Genomic DNA, 25214 nt, shown 5'->3' on the forward strand with positions numbered 1-25214 from the left:
AGTACTCACAGCAACTGGGGGATGGGCACAGCCTGGTGAGGGCAATCTGAGTGGGGAATACATAGCACACACACAGTCACTATTCCCCAACAAGCAGGATGGGAAATACCTGTTGGGGCTAGGGAAGGCTCCATGGAAAAAGGAACACTTAAAAGTGAGTCTTGATGGATAAGTAAAACTTCAGTAGGCAGAGATCTATTTGGACAGTTTCTTCCTTGTTCTTTTGACGTTGGATGGTAAACACCACAGACATCACACATGAAATTCTGGTATTTGCAATTCCTCCTACGGCAGTGGCTAGTTACCCTCTTCTATCATTTCTCCTTTTCCATAGAACACAGGTGTAACCCGGAGGAGGCTGCCCAGCTGCAGGCCACATCCCTCCCCTTCCTTGCCACTGGGTATGGCCACGTGATGAATTCTCATCAATGAGAAATACGTGGCAGTGATTTCCAGGCCAAGGCAGTTAGAAACAAATGTGCCTCTTCCATGCTTTCTTTCCCATTTCCCTCAACTGCCCTATGGAAATTCAGAGCTACAAAGTAGAGGGAACCTTGTTCTCCATTCTCTGTGTTGAGAAGAAACAGCTGTTAATTAGAACCTTAGATGTGAGCCTTTATACATTCTATTGAATTTAAGCCTGCATTTGTCACATCAATATCTTAACTAATATTCCTCATCATTAAGAAATTAACAAAAATCATTTTGCCAGATGAAACTAGTTTCTCTTATGATGCAATAGTATTTCTTTTCCAGTGGGATCTTGGATTTTGCTCACTTTCTTCTGTGCATTTCCTAGAGTTTTGCCATGGACTGGTTACTTCCTTGTATTACATTTTAAGTTGCAGAAAATTCTATGTCCTATGTATGGTTGTTCACATTTTGTGATAAAAAGAATGACTATATCTATGGCATGTTGAGAAGGCTTCACTTTCTCTGATACCCTACAAATTCCTGTTGCCAGCCTTGGGGTTAACCAGGCATGCATTGCTCTGTTTGTGTAGACTCATAATGCTTTATGATACCAAGATAATGGCTTCTGTGTTCTGACTCCAAGTTCTCTTGAATAAGGAGAGGATATTGGGAGACTGTCGAGGGGAGGGAGGGTGTTATCCTCTAGTATTTTGGCAAGAAGTGTTACTTCTTATTTGTGGATCCTACTAAAAATGCATGGCCACTTAGAGAGATGCATTCGGTCCATGATACTTGCAGAGAAAGAATTAGCTCAGGGATTTGACAGTTTATCAATTTCACACTCACTATTGCACTGACCATGTTGACAAGCAGTGAATAGTATCATTCTGTCAGACTTGATATAGAGTTTTAAAGTTCCTTTCAAATTCACAGCAATTCATCCCTATCGTTCAGAGAAAGGAATGTGACAAAGTTGCCTTCAAGCTCAGGTACAAGCTAAGTAAATTGCATGCAAGAAAAATAATTAGAAATAGCTTAGAATGACAAATGTTTCACATTTATAAAGTTTGTGAGTAATTAAATATAATGTCAATCTATCCGTAAATATTAATTTTAAAGAATAGACTATACCTGTCATATATGCTCACTCTAATACAACAGCATTTAATGGAGGTGGCATCTTTTTCCAGGTTTAGCTCAGATGGAAATGCAGTCAAAACATACTATGTAACACTTATAATCCTTGGTGATATAATTTCATATCTTATATTCAATCCTCATGTGAATTTCATATTTCATCCAGAAAGAGATAGGCACAGAGAAAGGAAATAAATCAAAGAAACCAAGCCAGTGCATATAACTGGAGTATGAAATATGCACATGAAGAATTGGCGATCCTGAGTCCAATGGATCTCAATTCCTACATTATTTTTAATATTTCTATTGGGTTCTAAAATATATCAATAAAATAAGCTACTACAGCTGACCTTTGAAAATGCAGGCATTAAGGGTGCTGATCCTCCATCCAGTCCAAAATCCACACAACTTTACAGTGGGACCCCCTCCACCCCATATTCACGGTTCTTGCACATCCACAGATTCAACCAAACTAGGATTGTGGAGCTCTGTAGTATTTACTACTGAAAAAAATCTACTTGGAAGGGGACCTGAGTTAGAAAAAAAGTCCAAAATCTTTTATAGTCTTCCAGGTTAGAAATTCTCAGTAAAACTAATTACATTTGAGTGACTTCTATTGAAGTTCTGAAAAAGAATTCTTTAACTGGAAGCAGATACTGTATTTTCTGCATCCCTTGAAGGAGACTGTTATAATAACAATTTGCATTTCATAAGACACTGGAGTTTTGTCACAGTTTAACTTAACCACGAATCACTAAAAACAGGTTAACGTTCTCCCCCAGCTTCCACCCCTGCTTATCACATAAACCATTCCTTCAGACCTGTTTAGCTGTGAAAAACATTTCCTAACACACAGCTTGTCTTCACAAAAGTCTCTCTGAGTAATCTGTGGTGTCTGAGAAATGTCCTATGACTGCTCTTTGACCCATTGACACAGCTGTAGGTTTTGCCATTTTCTTACTACAATGCCCTGGATAGCATTTCAAATGCACAGAGTCACGACCTCTATCGTTTGCCAGATGGGCTGTGAAATGTATGCTAAAGTTCATAATAGGATTATACAAGGTTGTTTATTCTCTGAAAAATAATATGAGCATTATCCTCTATTTTTTTTCCCCCAATGGGTTTGCCCCCTTATATTTTCCCCCAATTCCTTTAATAGAAATTAGGAAGTCTAATTTTGATTAAGTAAATATCGGCTTTCAGCTTTACAAATGATGGTTCATACTTTAATGGTATTAAGGGTGGAAAACAAGAAGAATTAGCCAGAATTAGTGTACTTTGTAAACTAAAGTACAAGGAACACACTGTAATACAGAACCATGTGTGGCAACTTGCAGCACGTACATATTTCATGCTAGAATTGTGTGCAGGGATTTAACTTAATTCAAATATGGGACAAAGAACTATATGTGTGCTAAGAAAGTAACACAAATACAGAATACAGGCCATAACTATAGTGCCACTGTCCTTCAAACCTTCTGCTTTGTATATTCTCATTCAGGTATGATCCTATCTCTTTTCTTGGTCTGGGTCCCCACCAAAAATAGATGCTCAGTTTAGGATTTTGGTTCAGGCAATTGATTTGGGAGGGGATCACAGGTCACACAGAAAAGGAGTGGGGAAGTAGATGGGTAAGAAAGACTGCCAGTAAAGGGTGTGTGATGGAGTGGACACAGCTGTGGGCAACTGGGGTTCAATTTCACTGGCAATCGTGAAAGGCTCTGTGCCTCCAATGCCTCCAAAGAGGGGACAGAAAAGGCAGGTATTTAGTCACCAATTACTTTGCCTCATTGTTTGAGGGCCTCATCTCCCCACGTGCAGTCCAAACATGGCAAACTGCCATCAGGCATAGAAATGCAGGAAGACACAGGCCTGCCTAGGAGCTCATGACAGTGAATGCGGTATGAGTTGAGGAGATGTGGGCAGGAAAACCACAGACTCTGCCACATATGCAATGGCCAATGTGTCCCCGGGAATGTGGCTACATTTTTGCTGTCATATGCTGGAACTAGGGCTTGGGATCTCTTGCTACCATTCATTTATGGTGAAAGATTTTTGTATGCCTGGAGCTTTGGGCCACACTTTATCAGTTTGGCCTCTTGCGGGCTGGAGCCTGGATATCCATTCTCTCTTCTGCAAGAGAGACATGAGAGATTTATTGCAAGGATTAAATCAGATAAAGGCTGCGTGAAAAGCATCTAGAAAAGAGCCTGACATAATAAATTCACCAAAGACTTTCAGGTCCTATCCCCATTTTCCCACTCCTATTTCTGTGTTCCCTTTCCTTTATCAGTAGCACTGTTGATGCATAATAGACAGTGCACCTATTTGGGTGTCACTCTCCCCAAATCATTTCAAGTGGTTTGTGTCAGAGGTCCCCAACCACTCTTGTTTGATAAATTCATGAGGAAGATTCACAGAACTCAGAAAAGCTATTATACTCACGGTTATGGTTTACTATGGTGAACGAATACAGATTAAAATAGGCACAGGAAGAAGGCACATAGGGCAGAGTCCAGAAGAAACTAGTCACAAGCTTCCAGTTGTCCTCTCCCAATGGAGTCATATGGACAGCGCTTAATTCTCCCAGTAATGAAGTGTGGCAACATGTGAGAAATGTTGCTAACCAGGGAAGCTCACCCAAGCCTTGGTGTCCATGTTTTTTTTTTGGGGGGGGAGGGGGCGGGGTCAATCACATAGGCATAGAGTTGAACTTAGCTACTCCAAACTCTAGCCCCCAAGAGATCAAACTGGTACAGTATGGCCCAAAGCTCCAGGCATATGAAAACCATTCACAATAAATCACATCACTAGCATAAACTATCTAGCATGGCCCAAAGCCTGAGATATGCAAAGACATTCTTATCAGGCAGGATACTCCAGGGACTCAGAGGTTATTTCCTAGGACCTTGTCAAGGGCCAGTGTGCAGACCCTTGGAATATGCAGGGTTTGGATAATCCAAGTCTGCTGAGTTGACCCTTTATGGCACAGGATGTCACATCTTCTCCCTGGCTCCATGGCATACTCCTTATTCCAGAGCCCATTAGTGCAGATAGTTCCCCAGAAGTCCAGAGATGTCTGCAAAAGCCACTAGACTATGCTCCTAGGGTCATCCTAAGCCCTGTCTCAAGAATGACCAGGAGTATCTCAGCCCATAAGACCCTTATCAAGGCTCAGCACCTCTCACTTGTCCAACCTGCTCCACATCAAATGCAGCCAACCTGGACCCTCCTGGGATACAAAGGTAGATAGATCACTCACGGACACACAGATGCTTCTAGGTCTATACTGTTCAAGCAAGAGCCACTAGCTATATGTCACTATTGCACACTTGAAACGTCACTAGACTAAATTGACATGTGCTGTAAGGGGAAAATACACACCAGATTTAAGACAGTACAAAAAAAAGTAAAATATACGAATAATATTTAATAGTGATTACATGTTAAAATGGCAATATTTCAGATAGATTAACTAAAATATATCATTAAAGTCAATTTCAGGGCTTCCCTGGTGGCGCAGTGGTTGAGAGTCCGCCTGCTGATGCAGGGGACACGGGTTCGTGCTCCGGTCCGGGAAGATACCACATGCCATGGAGCAGCTGGGCCCGTGAGCCATGGCCACTGAGCCTGCATGTCCGAAGCCTGTGCTCCGCAACGGGAGAGGCCACAATAGTGAAAGGCCTGCATACCGCAAAAAAAAAAAAATCAATTTCACTTTTTTCTTTCCCTTTTCTTAATGTGGCTATGAGAAAATTTTAAATTACATATGGCTCACATTATATTTCTATTGGACAACGTTGTTCTACATGAAAATATGAAATGTGGGATCCAAGACTCTAAGTACGCTTACAGGTCTTTTGACTGCCTCTCTGAGCGTGACCATGCAGCATGATTGTTTTACAAATATATCATGGAAAACCACAGGTGGAGACAAATTGTTTCAGCTAATGGCTCTCAGTGGACACACTCCAAAATAGAAGGAGTTTTGTAGATTTGAGCATAGCTGACATATAGCAAGCACACATATCAGTTAGCATGATTCAGATCTTTAGCCCAACTATTGTACTCTAATGATTTCACAGTTGTTTCCACCAGGTATTTGTAAGGTGGCTGTGCATCAGGCCTCTCTATGACATCTGACTTTATTATTCCATAACCTTGAAGAGCTCTTGAGTATAAAGCAATCACCAAAAAAACACACTGCTAGCAAGATCCAGATGCACTTCAGACTTGCACTTCCAGAAAGCTATTGTACTCTACTTGGTGCCTTTTTTTCCCTTGTAAAATTAGATTGTTGCCATCCTGGCTGTAGTCATCCAAATCCCACACAGACACAGAACCACTCGCTCTCCCTCAAGTATCCAATAAATTATAGGTAATATCTCAAGTGATCCAGAGAGCAATCAAGGGTCTTTAAAAAGTATCTTCAGTGAAAGAAGAAAAAAAATTGGAGAACAATCTGCCTTGTAAAATCTATCAATTATATTGATCACAATAAAGAGGAGTTTTATTTTATGAAAGAACCATGATGGTCTTTATTCAAGGATGTTTAATTTCTATAGCCCCAAACCAACACAATTATAAGATGGAAGAAGTCCAAGAGAGGAATCCCACATCATAGTGTCACCAGGGCAAATGTATGAAAAAGCAAAAGACAAGGTGGTTTCCAGAAAATGTAATTTTTATGAGGTTTAATTTTTCCTATTAAATTGTATTTAAGATGAAGCTCTAGAACAGCACTATCAAACAGAATTATAACACAAGGCACAAATGTGAGACATACTCAATTTTGTTTTCTATGAGCCACACTTTGTTTAAAAAAAGTAAAAAGAGATATGTAAAATTAGTTTTACCAGTATATTTCATTTAATCCTATGAGTCCCAAATAAATCATGTAATCAACATAAAATGAATAACAAGATATTTTACATTCTCATTTCCATACTCTTTGAAATCCAGTGTATATTTACCTACAGCACGTTATAATTCAGCCTAGTCACATTTCAAGTGGAGGGTGGCTTCCATGTTGCACAGAACTGGAAAATAAGCACCCTTTTATCCTCTAGTCAGTGGATCTGGTCAGAGCCTTCTATCTATTTTACTAAACGCTATCATATTTTTAGTTGAACACCGATTAGAAAAACTCTAGTTATCCTACTTGGTGCCATGATTTTTCTTTCCCTAAATTGTTTTTGTTGAACATTTCATCAATTATTTTACATATAACTTCTTGAATATATAGCATCTTATTAAACATTCTGATGATAGATTATCCCTACATTAAACACTAAGAAATGGGTTCACAAAAATTTGGCAACTTGCTTAGGGTCTCAGAGCTAGGAACAGGCTGAGGGTCAAAACTTTAGTCTGTTTGTCAGCTGAGCTTTCCTGTGCATCACCCCAAATAGTGCATGGGGAGAAAAGAGTAGTGGCTTGCACCCAAGTTGAATTGTAGGACCTAAAATGACTCAGAAAGGCCAGAAATAAAGGAGCTGAGCTATAAGCCTTTCAGAGCTCTCTCCTCCACAGGGGAAAAGAATGAAAGCCCTTGGAAAGATTTGCACTTCCATTTGTGTCTTAGATCTTATGATAAGATGTAAGGCTACCACCTTACACTAGTGAAGAATTCCTGGGAACTTCAACCAGTCTCCACTCATTTGGGAGAATTGCAGTGTTGGAACCTAGAACATCTCCTGAATCAGCCTAGTGTTCCCAGATATTTAAGGCCATCAACCCCATGGAATTTTTTTCACCCTTCATCAACCTGCAGTTCTATGGCAAACTACTGAGGAAAGTAACTTGGTCACAGGCTTTGACCCCTGAAAATACAAGCAATTGATTGACTTCTTTGTAAACCTAGAAATAATAATTAAATTCCTCACTAATTTATCACACAGCCTATTGGTTTTAGTCACTCCTGGGCCCACTTTGCTGACTTCAGATATTTAATCAATTTCCCATAATACTAGCACTTTACATATTTATTGGTATATTATTTGATTGCAACTCAGCACTTATCAAAAGTTCCACTGAGAAAAAATGGTATTTAAAAAGGGCAGACTAATGAAGACAGTAACTACTCAGTCCTTTATATTGGTGGTTTTCAACCATGACTTCACATTAGAATCACCCAGGGAGCTTTAAGAAAATGCCTGGTCTCCCAGAGAAATCCTGATTTAATTGGTCCAGGATGTGGTATGGGCATCAGGGATTTTAAAGTTCCCCAATGACTGTAACATACAGCCAAGGTTGAGAATCACTGCTCTATAGTCTCTAAATATTATCCCTTAGTTATGTCAGCAATGTAAGCTTAAGCAAAGTAAATGGACCATATTTCCTAATATTCACATAAAAATGCCTTTAGAGAATAAATATGCAATGTTATGTCCTCAGGTTTAATGGAGAATAAATAAAAACATCCAGTCAAATAATATTTCTGCTGTAGATATTTTCTAACACATTGAAGATATAAAATAACACACATGATACATTTTTCCTTAGATTAAATCCCAGGAAAAATTTTATTTTTTCCAGAAAATGGTATACTTTATTAAACAGATGAAATAAAATGAGTTTTCATTTCTGGTACCTGAAATATCTATACTTTGGCTTCTTGAAATTTTCTTCCCTTAGAAAAAATTGTCTTTGCCACGTATTGTGCTCTAATTCATAAGCCACATCCACTTAGTTTTGGAAGTGGATGGAGTATAATAAAGAATAAAAATACATGTTTTCCCCCACTGAATAGGATCATCTATAACTTTTCACATCTGTTTTGTTCCTGACTTTTCCTGTGACCATATCTTTATAACGTTTTCTCCATCGTGCTGGAAGTTCACAAGGCCTAGTTCTTCTTCGACACTATGCCATGATCTGGATCTTTTTCTCTTTATCTCCCCCCCAACCCATTAGAATTTATCTGTCCTAGATTTCAATTTCCTCCTTAATAGCCTCCTACACATTAAACTTCATGTCAGTCTGCTTCTTGTGGGACCCCGTCTAAGGCACACCCATGAGGTTGGTTGCACATAATATACCCATTTTACAGATGAGTAAACTAATACCTCTTGAGATGTTATCTCCCAAAGTCCTATAGTGAACAGATGAGAGAACCAGGATTTGAAGCCAGAAAGGTTTTACTTCCGAGCCTATAGCCACAAAAGCATCATTACCAAACCAAGGCTACTAGATGGGGTGTTTTCGGATACTTTACAAATAAGCATCATTGTTTTGTTTTCACCTTAAGGAAACTTTTGGATAACTCTTGGGATCCACACATGTAGAAGGAGGAGAAGGAAGCAGGATTGGACAGAAGGAGAAACTGAGCTGCAATGATGCTCTGACAGAGGTCTCAACCTTTGGGGATCTCAGGAGTTGGGGTGACCCTTTTGTTAGGGTGAGGGGTCTGGGCCCTTATTCCCCTCACAGTTATCAGTCATTGGATGCAGGCTGCCTTTGGATGGGGACCAGACCTTGGGAGAGATACCTAAGGGACTTTTTTTGCTATATCCCAGCAGCCAAGGAGTAAATTCCCCATTCCTGAAGAGGGTTATTTGGGGAGAATCACAACATTCACACCAGGTTTGTTCTGAGGTAACCACATCCCAGCAGTTAACCTAGAGATGCCTTCCCCAAGAACTACTGACCAGGATCAACATGATCAAGCCAAGCAAATAGAACTTATAGAAAAACAGATCAGTCCTGTTTTTAGTGGTGAGCTTGGTAGCAGTGATTCAGAGTGCCTGGGCATGCTGAAGAGACCCCAGAGAAAATGTACCACCATACAACCTGACTGCCCACGGGCTGCCAGGCCCTCGTGAAACACCTGCTACCAAAGCGCATCTATTTGTGATCTAGTCTCTCCCTAAATACCACACAACTATTCAAATAAGTAAAATATTTAAATGAATAGTAATGTTAAAAATATATACATCTTATTTTTTTACCATCAGCTCCCAATTTGTCTTACCAATGACCTATAAATTGATCCAGTATGTGCTCTGGAGGTTCAGCCTCAGGACACATGTCCCACACTCCCCCACTCCCCTTTGTAAATAAAGAAATAGTCATATCCAAGCATATCCTGATATCTGAAATAGCAGCTTAAATATTAAATAAATTTTTACTTAAATATTTAGTTTTCTTATTTTCCAGGAATCTTTTCAACATCTGGCTCTTGCTGCTTCTGGGAATAAGAGTTCCAGGTAACAGCAGAGAATTCTGTAGATAGACATTTCATTTTTTGTGGAAGCAGCCTTGGGGGTCCTGGAAGACCACATCCCAGTTGGCATGAAACTTGCTTATTATTTATCAAATGAAATTAAATAATAGGCTGCACATTGCTTCTGGACAAAAAGCACACAGAGCCCCAATTCCTTACTCATAAGCCAGAGCACAGGTGGGCTTCCACAGTGATGAGTGATGGCCAGGACTTTTGGGGTGGGTGATATATATGGTCGTAGGGCAGCCTAAGAGTCCACTGAGGGAGATTCCTTATCCCAAGGAGAGGTACTAGATAGGGGTGGCTTCTGGAGCCATTGCTACTATTCTTGGAATGGTGGTCAGGTTGATATTTGGAGAAGATAAAGTTAAACTATATGGATATGACAAAGCAAATGAAGCTCATAAATTTAAAAGGATGTACAAAAAAGAAAAGTTATGAAAAGATTTATAACCTACTGCTGTAGATAATGCGGCCCCCCTTCAAGGAAAAACTTGTTGTCCAGCTCCTAGGAATGTAGTCATCAGAGGGTCTTCAGCTCTCTGGACCTTTAGGAATTGCCTCAGTTGAGAAAACTGCCCTGTCCAAGGTCACAGTCCTTCTCAGGGCAGCTCACACCCAGTGAGTAAGCAATATGGGGGAATAAAGGCCTGGCCATCTCAGTTCAGTTTGGTACAACTCTGAATGGGCTCTCCAGCTCCAGAGTTCCCTGAAGAGTTGGCCAAGGCTGTTGCTGGGTCTGCATTACTCTTGACTCCTCCCTCTGCCCATTCCTGCTTCCTTCACTGCCAATAACAATGTCTGCTTCCTGGAGAACCCAACCTATGGCAGGACCTAGGAAGATCAGTGCTCAGTAAAGGATAATTTCCTTTAGGTCATTTTCCAGCCAACACCAGAATCCCTTTTAACACTACTCTTGGGTGGAAACATCTCCATTTACCTTCCATCACTGGACAAATGTGAGGAGACTGAATGCTCCCTGACAAGTTGAAATTGATATCCCTGACAATTTCAGCCCTTATGACCTGTTTTTCCTCTCGCAGTGATAAAAAACACAATGAAGTTTTCTTTCAAAGCAATACTTCCTCAAACCTGTTGTGTAGGGTTTTCAAACTAAGTCTCCCCATATCCTTTAAATCTTTCTCAAATGTCAAGCTTTGAAAATCTGTTAACATCCTGGATGTCCTTTCCTGAACACACTCTAGGTGTTCCAAACCTTTCATACAATGTATTGCTCAAAAAGAAATTAATTTCTCTCTGTAAGGTATAAACATCATAGAGAGGAGTGGGACTGTCATTCACTTTGTAATAACATTATTAGTATGGATGCTTTGAATAGCATTAGCTATTTTAGCAACCACATCAAAATATTTACTCATATTGGCTCATGAAATTTTAAGAGTAAAGGAAAAATTAATAAATGAGACTGTATTAATATTTAAAACATCTGCTTGTCAAAAGACTCTATTAAGAAAATGAAAAAGCAAATAACAGAATGGGGCAAAGCACAAATTTTATATATATATATATATATATATATATATATATATAATGTATATATATACTTAATGTATATATGTAAATTTTATATACTGCTGATATGGTTCATGGTACAATCATTTAGGAAAACTGAACATATATATGTCTATTATCCAACAACTCCATTGCAAGGAGTTTCTGTTCAACAGAAATGCATACATATGTTCATCAAAAGACACATATAAGAATATTTATAGAAGTTCCATTCACAACAGCCAAAATATGAAAACAACCAAATACCCATCATAGTAGAATAGATAAATAAATTGTATAATTGTACCATGGACTACAACACAGCAATGAAAATGAACAAACAATTGCTACACGGGACAGCATGGATGAATCTTATAAGCATAAGATTGAATGAAAGAAGGCATATTTTAAGTTCATACTGTATGATCCAATTATATAAAATTCAAAAACAGGCAAAACTAATTTATAGTTTTAGAGGTTGGGAGGAAGTAGTTCCTAGAAGGAAGTGCAAGAGGAGTCTCTAGAGTATTAATAATATTCTGTTTCTTGATCTGGGTGCTGGTTACACACGTGTGCTCTCCATGTGAAAATTCAGTGAGTTGTATTTACTATTATTATTATTTGTGCACTTTTCTGTAATATTTCAATAGAAAGCATTACTTCAGTATGAACTTGTAAGATAATTGATGTTTTGTTGCAGTGAATCTAGGTTCATTTCATAGCAATGGCTGTTCCAGGTTGTTCCTCATTTGTGTTTCTTTCACATAAATTGTTGATTTCATCACCAGTCAGGTGCTATGGTAACAAGAGTAAAGCAAATGGAGGGCCACTAACAATAAAGAAATTCTTAGATATTTACCTATGCAGCTACCACTTCTCTTATCATTTTCCTTCTGATTTAAAGACTTCACCATTTCTCTTAGTGATGGGTCTGTTGTGTTGAATTATTTCAGCTTTTACATGTCTGATAGAGTCTTTATTTAACTTTCATTTCTGAAAATAATCTCCTTTCTCTTCCACAGTATTTACCCCAAATTTCTGAATAAAACAGAAACTAGGAGTTGACCAAAAAAAAAAAAAAAAAAAAAAAAAAAAAAAAGACTGGGCAATATTTAAAATGTCTTCTTTAAATAAGAGAGGATTATGCAGTGAGTGACCTAGAATTTTCCAGGTTTTCATACCTTCCTACTGACTAGAAAGTAATTGTGTGACACATTTATAACTCAGGAAGATGATGTAGTGGCTGTGCCTCTAGACCTAGATCTATCTCATCTTAACCTCCAGCTGCTAGATTATGGAAACAGCATGTGTGCAGCTCCAAGAAAAGACAGGTTCACCTAAAAGTCCATGCAGCTGGATACCCTAGACTGTGGGCAGGAATGTCTCAAAATTATTTCAGGCAGAAAGAAAAAATGGAAAAGATAATGAAGTAGATCCTGGGATCTGTCTGTAGACTGAGAAAGAGTATGTTCATCTACGAGACTGAGTCTGGAACTTCATGTCCAAAATGGTAATGACCACCAGCAGAAGTTATCACTCAGGGAAATAGGGCATAAGAGCAAATTACATGGTGTGGGATTCACAGGATATTTTTATACAAATGAAATCTAGTTAAAATCAACAGCAGTGACTGTCTTCATAGGGGAAAAGGAATAATGCAAAATAAGCCTGAGAGATGTCTTTTAACTGATTATAGTGAAAGAACTGTGTCTGTTCCTAACCAAGAATAAACCTCTGTCCTCTGGATCTCATCCCATCCCTCTACATTTTCCCTCAAGTCTATATTTTACCTTCTAACAGCTTGGAGATATAATTCACATACCATAAAAAATCATTCATTTAAAGCATAAAATTAAGTGTTTTTAGTACATTCACAAAGTTGTGCAAATATCAGCACAATCTAATTTTAGAACACTTCATCACTCCAAAAAAGAAACCCCATGCCCATGGGCAATCACTCCCCAAACCCCCTTCCCAAGCCTTTGGCAACACAACTAATCAACTTTCTGTCTTTATTGATTTGCTTATTCTGGACTTCCATAAAAATGGACTCATACAATATGTGGTGTTTTGTGACTGACTTCTTTCCTTTAACATGATGTTTTCAATATTCATCCATGTTGTATATGTGAACTCATATATCTCACTCTTTGCTGATGCACGTATATGCATACTTTATGATGATGTGTGTATGATGTATATATGTACATCAAATATGTGATGATATATGATACATATATGTCACATATAATGATAAATTTATATAGCACATGTATATATGACAGTATATGTATATGTATGTTAACATATGTATACTACAGTTATAGATGTACATTACATATCTCACACTTAACTGACAAATGTATTCTGTATGGACATATGTGAATTCACTTGACCCTTGAACAACGTGGGGGTTAGAGGAGTCAACCTTCCATGCAGTCAAAAATCTGTGTATGACTTTAGACTCAGCCCTCCACAGTCATGGTTCTGCATCCACAGATTCAACCAGCTGCAGATCATGTAATGTTGGAATATCTATTTAGTGGGAAAAATCCATGAGTATAAGTGGACCCAAACAGCTCAAACCCATGTTGTTCAAGGGTAAACTGTACAGATACTTACCCTGTCATACCATATCCTGATATGATGGCAGGCTGGGTATATATATTTACCTCTCATCACTCCCAAGTCTCCAGGGAAATAAGACTGTAGACATGTAATGTAGAACAAATCTAAAACAATAAGGAGAAATGGAAATGAGTGAGTGGGGCAGTCATTGAAAGATAGATTTCAACAAATTTCTGGAAGGAAAGCAGACAAAAACAAGTTTAAGACAAATTAGAATGGGAGCAACTTAACCAAGGTAGTAAAAACTTACACACTGAAAACTACAAAACATCACTGAAAGAAGACACAAATAAATGTAAAGACATCCTGTGTTCATGAATTGGAAGGCATAATATTGTTATGATGTCAATACTATCCAAAGTGAACTACAGATGTAATGCAATTCCTATCAAAATCCAATGGCATTTTTGCAGAAACAGAATATTCATGCCAAAATGCATACGGAATCTCAAAAAAACACTAAATAGCCAAAATAGTCTTGAAAAAGAGGAACAAAGTGGAGGTCTCACATTTCCTGATTTCAAAACTTATTAAGAAGCTACAGTAATCAAAATAGTGTGGTACTGTCCCAAAGACATGTATAGACAATGGAATAGAATAGAAATAAACCCTCATATATTGGGCTGGCCAAAAATTTTGTTTGGGTTTTTCCATAACATCTTACAGAAAATCTGAACAAACTTTTTTGCCAACCCAATATCTGTCAAATGATTTTTGACAAGGGCTCCAAGATCATTCAATGGAGAAAGAACAGTCTCTTCAAAACTGGTGTTGGGAAAACTAGGTATACACCTGCAAAAGAATAAAGTTTGACCCTTTCCTTATATCATATACAAAAATTAAATTAGATTAAGAACCTAAATGTAAAGCCTAAAACTATCAAAGTTTTAGAAGAAAACACAGGATAAATACTTTATGACATTGGATTTGGCAATGATTTCTTGGATATGACACCAAAAACACAGGCAACAAAAGTAAAAATAGATAAATTGGATTACATCAAAATTTATAATTTCTGTGCATCAAATGGCATGATCAACAGAGTGAAAAGGCAGCTTACAGAATGGGAGAAAATATTTGCAAATCATGTATCTAATAAAGGAGTAATATAGAGAATATATAAAGAACTCTGCAACTGAAAAACAAAAAAATAAAATGGGCAAAGGACTTGAATAGACATTTCTTGAAAGATGATATACAAATGACTAACAAGCATATGAAAAGATGCTCAGCATTACTAATCATCAGTGAAATGCAAATCAAAACCACAATGAGATATCACTTCAGCCCCATTAAGATAAGAAAGAAAGAGAGAGAGAGAAAGAATGGGGGGAGAGAAGGAAGAAAGTGAGGAAGAAAGTGGAGGGGAAGGGAGGGAGAGGAAAAATGTTGACAAGAATGTGGAAAAATTAGAAGCCTTTTGCACTGTTTATGGGAACATAAAATGGTACAACAGCTATAGAGAAGAGTATGGCAGTCCCTCAAAAATTAAAAATGGAATTAATATATGATTCAGCAATTCCACCTCTGGGTATATATTCAGAAGAGTTAAAAGTAAGGTCTCAAAGAGATATTTGCACATCCATATTTGTAGCAGCATTATTTACAACAGCTAAAGGGTTGAAACAGCCCAAGTCTCCATCAGTGGATGAATAACATATTAACTGCAATATATACATACACTGGAATATTATTCAACCTTTGAAAAGAAGGAAATTCTGACACATGCTACAATATGAATGAACCTTGAGAACATTATGCTAAGTGCAATAAGCCAGTCACAGAAAGACAAATATTGTATGATTCCACATATATGAGGTAATTTGAGTAATCAAATTCATAGAAACAGAAAATGAATGGTGGTTTCCAGGGAGTTGGAGGAGGGGAAATGGGGAGTTGTCTAATGAGTATACAGTTTTAGTTTTGTAAGATGAAAAGATTCTGGAAATTGGTTATACAACAATGTTAATGCACTTTACACTACAGAGTTGTATATTCTTAAATGTCTAAGATGGTAAATTTTACGTCATGTGTATTTTATCAAAATTTTTTAAAAATTAGGATGGGAGCAAGTGGTACAGAACAGGCTATGAAAGGGCTGCCTGAAAGTGGAAGACAGTCCGTCAAGGGATCCGAGAGAAACCCCAAATGCAGAAGAAGTCAAGAAGTATACTGAAAACAAAGGAATTAACGTGATTACTATAATTCTGTATGCATAAAGCTGCACATATTGTCAGCCAATCACAGGCAGAAAGCTCAGTATTTAATCCCACTGAAATAAAGGGGAAGGGTTCTCTATAGAAATTGAATGGATGCCCTGGGGAGAGCTTGGCCTTCTCTTGTGGATATTGTTGCCCAAGATGAAAAATCTCCCATGCACACTTATTCTGGAATTTTGGTTGTTAGGAGCTTGAGAGCTGGCTGTCCCCTCACACGAGGACAGAACCACAAAATTAACATAACCTACAGATAGATGTAGAATGCTCCAACTTAGTCTCTCCACTCAAGGGGCATACAAAGGATGCTTACATCCAAGCCTAGAATCATAATCCCAGGCTTTCACTTTACAAAGTGAAAATCAACATCACAAATAACAAAGACCAAGACAAAACACAGAAATTACAGCCCTGGGGAACCAGATGTTACTATAAGAACAAAGCAGAATTTATCAGCAACAATTGAGTTGATATTGATAGATAGATAGTTTGGCCATAAGATAAGAACAAATGCTATGGAGAAGAAATGATCAAAAGCAAAGAAAAATGCTTAGGAATAAAATTGTGACTTTTAAAAATAGAAACAATGGAAGAAGTTGAAGATAAGGTTGAGAAAATTTCAAAGAATGAAGAACAAAATAAAAGTCAAAGTTATGAGTGAAAAGAAATGAGATATAGAGGTCCAATGGCCAACAAATGAGTTCAATAGAGACAGAGAAAATAGTAAAAGGAAATTTTCAAATAAACAATAGGAAAATACTCTGGGTTGAAAAAAATGAAGATTAAGAGATTCCAATAAACCCCCAGAAAAACAAATGAGCAAAACCCCACACAACAAGCCCTGACTAAGGTATATTTTCAAGAAATTTCAGCACATCAATGAAAACAAGATCCTAAAATCTTGTAAGTGGGAAACAATGCCCAGATCACCCATAACTGCAATAAACATTACCCATAACTGCAATAAACATCCAATAAACAGTGCCTTCAAGCCCCAAGTAAAACGACTTTGATCTGTAATTCTACAGCCAATTTTATTCTCAATTGAGTGTGAGATCAGAACAAGGACATTTTGAACATATAAAGACTCAGGAAGCAAATAGCTTCCATGTTCCTTTCTTAGGGGTTACTTAAGGTCCAGAAGACCTAGAAAGAATATACAGGATCCAAGGAAATACAGGACAATCCTGGAGAGAAGAAGAAAGGTAATATGATGAAATCTCTGAGCAGATCTAGAAAGATTTTGTTTTTAAAAAACGGAGAAAGAAAAAGGGAATAAAAAAAGGAGAAGAGAGGGGAGAAAGACAAAAGAAGAGAGAGAAAGAGAGTCTATAATATCCAAATATCCTGTATGATTAAAAGTTTACATTAACTTGAAGATATTATAAAGACACGTTCTTCTCAAAAAATAATAAAGGAATTTAGAAGCTACAAGAAAAACAAAACACAATAATAAAATAATTATCACAATATTAAGAAAATTTTAAGTGGGTCATTTTAATTAATTAAATAAAATATATTTGAGCTTGATGTTGAAAATATTCTCCTTTAAGTGACCGAACAGTAATACATGTTCTGAGATCTTAAATACAATGGAATTGCACTTCCTGTCACACTTGAATTATAGTTTAGTTATGGCAGTCTATATCCAAAAAATCCATTTTTCTTAGGTCTTACAGAACATTTAAAATTTTCTCTTCCAGTTCTCATCTATTTCATGTATTGTTTCTGCTTCATCCATAGTCACTTGTCTCACTCAACTATTTTTTTCAGAATCCTCACCACCAGCTACCATTTTGTATTTTATTTGTCACCCTTGTCTGCAAGTGAGGCCGTAAAACACAGAATTTTCTGGGTACATTTCCACCATCAATAATATAAAGTTTCTATTACTCAAAAGGAAAGGGAAAATTAATATGTTTAGGCAGATGAAAGTTCACCCATCTATACACCACAAAATTAGTTACAGATGTAGAAATAAACCTTACTGTGTTACATTATAGTTTTTGAAAATTATATGTGCCGATATGTGCTTAGACCTTAAGTTTCAGAATCAAATACCATTCAGTGACTTGTCCCTAGTTCAGTGGCTTTTACATACATTATCTCACATAATCATTAAATTAAAATAGTTCTGCATACTAGATATTATTACTATCAATTTACAGATTAAACACAGAGGTTTAGCATGATAAAAGAACTTGTCCAAGGCTATAAGGCTAGGAAATAACAGATTTAAGACCCCAACACAAATCACCTGATTCTGATTCAAGGGCTATTTCCTTGTTATCTCCCCCTCCAGTAACCCTTCCTGCAACAGGTTAAATTTCCCTTTCAGGGTCAATATTGCAAGGGTGATTATATATATTTATGTTCAACTGCCGTCTTGTCCACCTGCCTTAGTTAGCTCAAGCCCATTAGCCAAAACAGAAAGTTTTCATAGATTTTACCCAATATTAAGAAAAACAACAAAAAGGTCCGTGTATAAAAATGGAGAACAATAACCAAACATAAGCAGGAACTTAAAATTATGTCCTATAGCACTGAGAAATGCAGGAAGTGAGCACTTAATTCTTATTGACTTAAATGTCCTAGGTAATTCATTTAACATTTTTTATTCATTTTTCAACACATACCACCTATAAGGTGAATCCTTGTGAAGAAGCAGCCAGATATAAAGCAGCATGTCTCTGAAATTTCTAGATATGCCCTGAATGGAGATTGAACTCCTTGCATTTTAGTATCCAGAAGCATCTGAGGACTCAGATTTCATGAACACAACTTTCTTTGAAGCATTCTAATTTTTAACTCAAAAAACAAAGAGTCATGAGTATTTAGCCTGGTGCAGTTGGTGGGAATCATTAATTAAAGAAGCATATTAGATACAGTAGAATCCAGTCTCAGAACAGCTGTCTGTGAGGTTTGCTCTAAGATAGAGCTAGATGTTAACTACAGGTGACTGCAATTAAATATGGGAAGCATGGCAAGATCTTAAGGGAAGGAGGATAAGGTAAGACTGCTAGAAGCCTTGTCTCTTCAGAGATGTAATTAATACTGATTAACCTAAGATCAATAGGAAAAGTGTTAAGCAACTTAAGAGCAATGTCTAAGACAAAAGAAACAGAAAGATCTCAAACACTAAACAAAATACTGAATCAGCTGTTAAAGATAGTATAGAACTATCAAGGAAAGAGAGCAAATTTTAAAACTACAAACAAGGTGTTAGAAAAGTGATCAAATATATCAGTTATAAACATAGATATGATATCTATTGATATCTGGTTAAATATGGAAGATGAAAGACATTTTTACTTCTTGATATATGCTCAAAACAAGGAACAATAAAACATGTTTTTAAAAACTACTTTATCTTTAATATAATAAGAAAAAGGACACTACCAGAAATGAAAACTACAAAGCAGATATACCCCCAAACAGTGATATTTGGATTTTAAGGCAGAACATTGGTGAGGGGAACACAGAACCCCTCAGACACTGATCAGGAAACAGGTTTCTTGCTTATTATGGCACAATATTGAAAGGCTTGTCCAGTGATTCTTTGTTAGCAATGAAATTGAAGTCTGTGGACTGGGCCTGGGAAAAGGCAGATAATATCCCTCAAGAGACCCAACCTAAAACCAAAGAACAGCAGGAGAAGTGAAGTTGAAGGAGAAATAGCCATTTCTAATTGTGTATGACCTATCCTGGGAGTCTGGGGAGACTTTTGGAGGTAAGGCCCAGCCAAGAAGGAAAAGAGAAAGTCATCCCCAGGTTACTGAACAGGGAGTGTGACTTGATGGACATTTCTCTGAGCCACACAGAAACTGAGATGTGCTCCCCAGCAAAAGATTTTTTAAAAAAGATCCAGTGAAGAGAGATTCAGGAAAATAAATCTAAATAGAAATTTAAGGCTCTTCTACCTTCCTGCCCACCCTCAAAACACATTTGAAAATAGCCTCACTATTTCAGAGAGAAGTAATAAGGAGAAAAGAACCAGCTATGGACTTATGAATAGAAACTGTAGAGAACAAAAGGAAAGGAATATAAATAAAAGACAGAGGAAGAACACACAGCCCAAGAGAAACTATTTAAGGAATCAGACAAATAGATCTCCATACTCAAGAAGATTATAAACATAATTTCAAAAATTCAGAAAGGCACAAATTATACACACAGGTACTCAAATAATAGGAGGAAGAAAGAAGAAAACCTTCCAAAAAAAGATAAAGAGAAAAGAAATAGAATAAAAGAAAATGGAACCACTCCCCAGCTCTATATAACTGAAACTGAAAAAAAATTGTTTTAATTAAATTCTTTGGAAATTATCCTACAGGCATACAGCAAATGGCAAAACATTTATTCAAGAAAATCTAAATACTGATAATCACAGTGAGAATTTGTGGCACTTGAGCCATGACCTACTACTACCTTTCTACCCACCCCCTGTTCAATGTGACTGAAGCTCCACTCCAGCTCACAGTCAAGAACTACAGTATCTCTCAGAAATATTGAAATATTGATGGCCAGCCCATCAATATTTCTCATCCCCTCCCAATTTCACATATCAGAGGCTAAACTGCAGGTGATTTCAGCCAAGGAGTCAGGGGCTTTCCTTGACTCTTCCCTGAGTAGAGAACTCAGCCACCAATCATAGGACAGAGGCTCTATACTAGGGACAGCAGGCTGAGAGTACTGGGACCCTTGATCACTCTCTTCCCAGTTCACTCATAGAGTGGAGGTTCCAGAGAAGCAAGCTGAGAAGACCAGATGCTACTGCTCTACCTGGTGTGCCACTGATAAATCACTCTAAGAAAAGAAAGACACTGTTCCCACTACCTGTTCTGGAGCAGTGTCTCAGAGAGTTTCCACAGGGGAGAGACAGGCTATAAAAATAGAGAGCTTCTTGAAAGAGAGTATGGGAAAATTCAAGCCTAAGGTCATTCTCAAAAACAGTGGAAATTTTAGTAGTAGACAATTTGGGGGAGGCTGATAGCTTCATGAGAACAACAGGTCAAACTGTAGATCAGCTGGATCACCAGAGAGAACCAAGGAAATAGACAGCTAAGAAGAGCCCTCCTGCAGTCAGAACAACCTCAGAGACTGGCCTAAAACTTACTCCTGAAGTGGAGTCCAAAATTAATTGAATAAGACTGTGTGCAATTTGTGCCCCAGGGCATTATTGAAAACAATATGGCAATCCCTCAGCAATTAGAGGAGCCTAACAATGGTGCATGACAACAATAGTTTAAACAGATTAGCTTAACAAAGAGACATAGTTGAAAACAGCCCTCCTAAAACCACCTGTCATCAGAGGGTAACTGTGTGCATACCCGAGGCTGTACCTTTAACACCAGAGGCTTCACACTGGGAGTAGGGGGAATAAACTTCACCAAAATTGCCCAGCCAAGTCACTAAATAAATGAACACTGAAACAACAACAAACTCTGGAGGGGAATCAATATCCAAAGTTGCTAAAATATATTATCTAAAATGCCAGGTTTTTATCAAAAATTTATGAAACATGCAAAGAAACAGGAAAGTTTCTTTGTATGTACCTCAAACAAAAGGGGAAAAAATAGGCAACAGAAGCTGCATGTAAAAGGGTCCAGATGTCTGACTTAACAAAGACTTCAAAAGTTTTCATAAATATGTTTAAAATATATATAATATATTAATATGTATATGAAGATTTTAAAATGTGCATTACAATGTTGAAAGCCACACTTGAGGCAAGAAACAATGCCAAAAAATCATAATGTTTAAAATACTACGGATGTACAGGACAACCTGATAAAATCACACTAAATGAAGAGAAAAAGAACAAAGGTTAAAAATTAGGGCTTCCCTGGTGGCACAGTGGTTGGGAACCCACCTGCCAATGCAGGGGGCATGGGTTCAATCCCTGGTCCAGGAAGATCCCACATGCTGCAGAGCAACTAAGCCCATGCGCCACAACTACTGAGCCTGCACTTTAGAGCCCATGAGCCACAACTACTGAGCCTTGTAAGCCACAACTACTGAAGCCCAAGCACCTAGAGCCCATGCTCCGCAACAAGAGAAGTCACTGCAATAAAAAACCCACACACTGCCAGGAAGAGTAGCCCCCAGTCACCGCAACTAGAGAAAGCCCGTGTGCAACAACAAAGACCCAACGCAGCCAAAAATAAAATAAATTTTAAAAAAAGTAATAGAAGTAGAAGAAAGACAAGATGTCTATTATACATACATAATTGAATTATCTGAAGAAGATAATATGAAAAAAATCAAATAAAAAATAAGCAGAGGGCTTCCCTGGTGGTGCAGTGGTTGAGAGTCCACCTGCCGATGCAGGGGACACGAGTCCGTGCCCTGGTCTGGGAAGATCCCACATGCCGCGAAGTGGCTCGTGGCCCGTGAGCCATGGCTGCTGAGCCTGTGCGTCCGGAGCCTGTGCTCTGCAATGGGAGAGGCCACAACAGTGAGAGGCCCGCGTACCGCACACACACACAAAAAATAAAAACAATAAAAAATAAGCAGAGATATAATAGAATAAAACTTGACTGAAATAAATTAGATGTGAATTTGCTGTTCAGAAAAGACATGTCATGTTCCAGGGAAAACTGATACAAGCATCAACAGTCATACCTGGAATAGTTAATGAACTTCGAGGAAAATGAAACAATAATATGGACATCCACATTCTCTAAACCAAGTGAAAGAAAAATGTAGTTTAAAAATAAAGGTATTAACTTGTAAAACCCTTCAATTTAAAATTTTTTAAATAATTTCTAAATAACAGGATAAAAAGGAACTCATAACTGAATTTCTAGGTACTGGTATAAGGATAGACAATGATTTATAGAATGGAATTTATATTCAAGAAATAAACCTATACATCTATGGTCAATTGATTTGCTACAAGGATGCCAAGACCATTCAGTGGGGGAAAGAATATTCTTTTCAACAAATAGTTCTGGAATAACTAGATATTCAAATTCAAAAAAACAAATTCCTTACCTCACAGTATATACAAAAATTAACTCAAGGTGTATCAAAGACCTATATATAAAAGCCAAAATTATAAAATTCTTAGAAGAAAACATAGGGTCAATCTTCAAGACTATGGATTTGGCAATGGTTTCTTAGATATGATATCAAAAACACAGGCAAAAAAAGAAAAAAATAAATTGAACTTCATCAAAAATAACAATGTTTGTGCATCTAAAGACATTACCAAGAAAATATAAACACACAGAATTAGAGAAAATATTTTGAAACAATATATGTGATAAGAGTATAGTACTCAGAGAATATAAAGAACTCTTACAACTCAACAATAACAAAAAAAAGTCAAATAACTTAATTTTAAAGTGAGCAAAAGACTTTAGACATTTCTTCAGAGAAGATATACAAATGGCCAATAATGCATGAAAAAAATGTTCAAAGTTATTAGTCAGGAGAAAAATGCCAATCAAATCCACAATGAGGTACCATTTCCAATGCATTAGGATAGCTAGAATAAAAAAGACAGACAATAGCAAGTGTTAGTGAGAATGTGGGGAATTGGAACCCTCGTACATTTGCCAGTGGGAATGTAAAATGGTGTGCATGCTGTGAAAACAGTTTGGTGGTTCATCAATAAGTTAAACATAGAATTATCATATGACTCAGCCATTCTACTTCAAAAGAATTGAAAACAGATGATCAAACAAAAGCTTGTATATGAATGTTAACAACAGCACTACCCACAATAGCCAAAAGGTGAAAACAACCTAAATGTCCATCAACCAATGAATGGATAAACAAAACGTAATATTCATACAATGGAATATTATCCAGCCATAAAAGGGAATGAATACAGATACATAGTACAACATGGATGAACCCTGAAAACATTATGCTAAGAGAAAGAAGCTAGACACAAAGGCCAATCGTATGATTCCATTTCTATGAAACAGCCAGAATTAAAGGGTATGCTTTGAGGTCAGAAGGAAAGTGACAGAAGCCTAGGCAACTTTGTTTCATTTTCTTTGTCTAGAAAATCAGACATTTGGAGCAGTTTGTATGAAAGGTCCCTTTCCAGGTCTAGCATTTGTCATCATTGTTTGAGTTAGCACCATTGCCATTAACAACAGTTGTTTTTTTCTTTATTTTAGGAAAGTAAGATTGCCTCATACAAGAGTTCCATTTCATGTTCTCAACCTCAAAGAAACACTGGAGGTGTGGGCAGACTGGAAAGATGAATCTCATCCATTATTAGGTAATCACTAGGCAGAGTAGTTGGTAATTTTTCTCATACGGTTGCCTCTTCTTCCCTCATGCAAGTGCTTCAAAAAATCAACCTCTGTCTCTTTGTCTCTCTCCATATGTATATAAAATATATATAGTATAGTATATATGTATCTCTCTCTCTCTCTCTCTCTCTCTCTCTCTCTCTCTATATATATATATATATATATATACTCTAAGCACTAAATTGGCATTACATATTACCTAATTTAAGAACCTTTATATAAGAAACTTGCCTTCTTTCTCTTCTTAATACTATTCCTTACTCTCTAAATTGCTTGAATAAAAAGGGAATATGAGCTCTGACTTGAATGGTGAAAAAAAATCACTGTTGTCTTGTTTAGGCACTGACTGCATAGTAGTGCAAAAGGGGAGACAGATAAGGTAACACATTTTAGCTAAATCAGAAAGTGCATTTTTACCAATTTCACTTTGATGAGGTTTCTCCAACAACACTTATCTGGTACAAAGATAGTTCTAGATTTAGGCAAAAGAGATTGTGTGCCTCTGTTTCACCCCCAAATTATCAAAATCTCAGCAAAATTGTTAGCTTTGATCAAACATAGAATGTTCACTTTTGCTGCCTCCCGGGAAAATGACCTAGTTTGTATTTGTGATGAAGCCATGGAAAGAGCTGTGGCTTCCCCACTTTCACTTTTCAAAGGCTCTGATACTCACCCAGCTCCACAATGGCTCTCAGTTCCAACCCATTAGTTCTGAGACAACTTTACAAAGCTGCATGCGGAAGACAGAAAACAACAGTCCAACTTTCCCCTTTGCACTATGGACAAAATAACATAGAATCATCTCAG

The sequence above is a fragment of the Tursiops truncatus genome, chromosome 15, assembly GCF_011762595.2.
Source record: "Tursiops truncatus isolate mTurTru1 chromosome 15, mTurTru1.mat.Y, whole genome shotgun sequence".
In the NCBI taxonomy this organism is placed as follows: Eukaryota; Metazoa; Chordata; class Mammalia; order Artiodactyla; family Delphinidae; genus Tursiops; species Tursiops truncatus.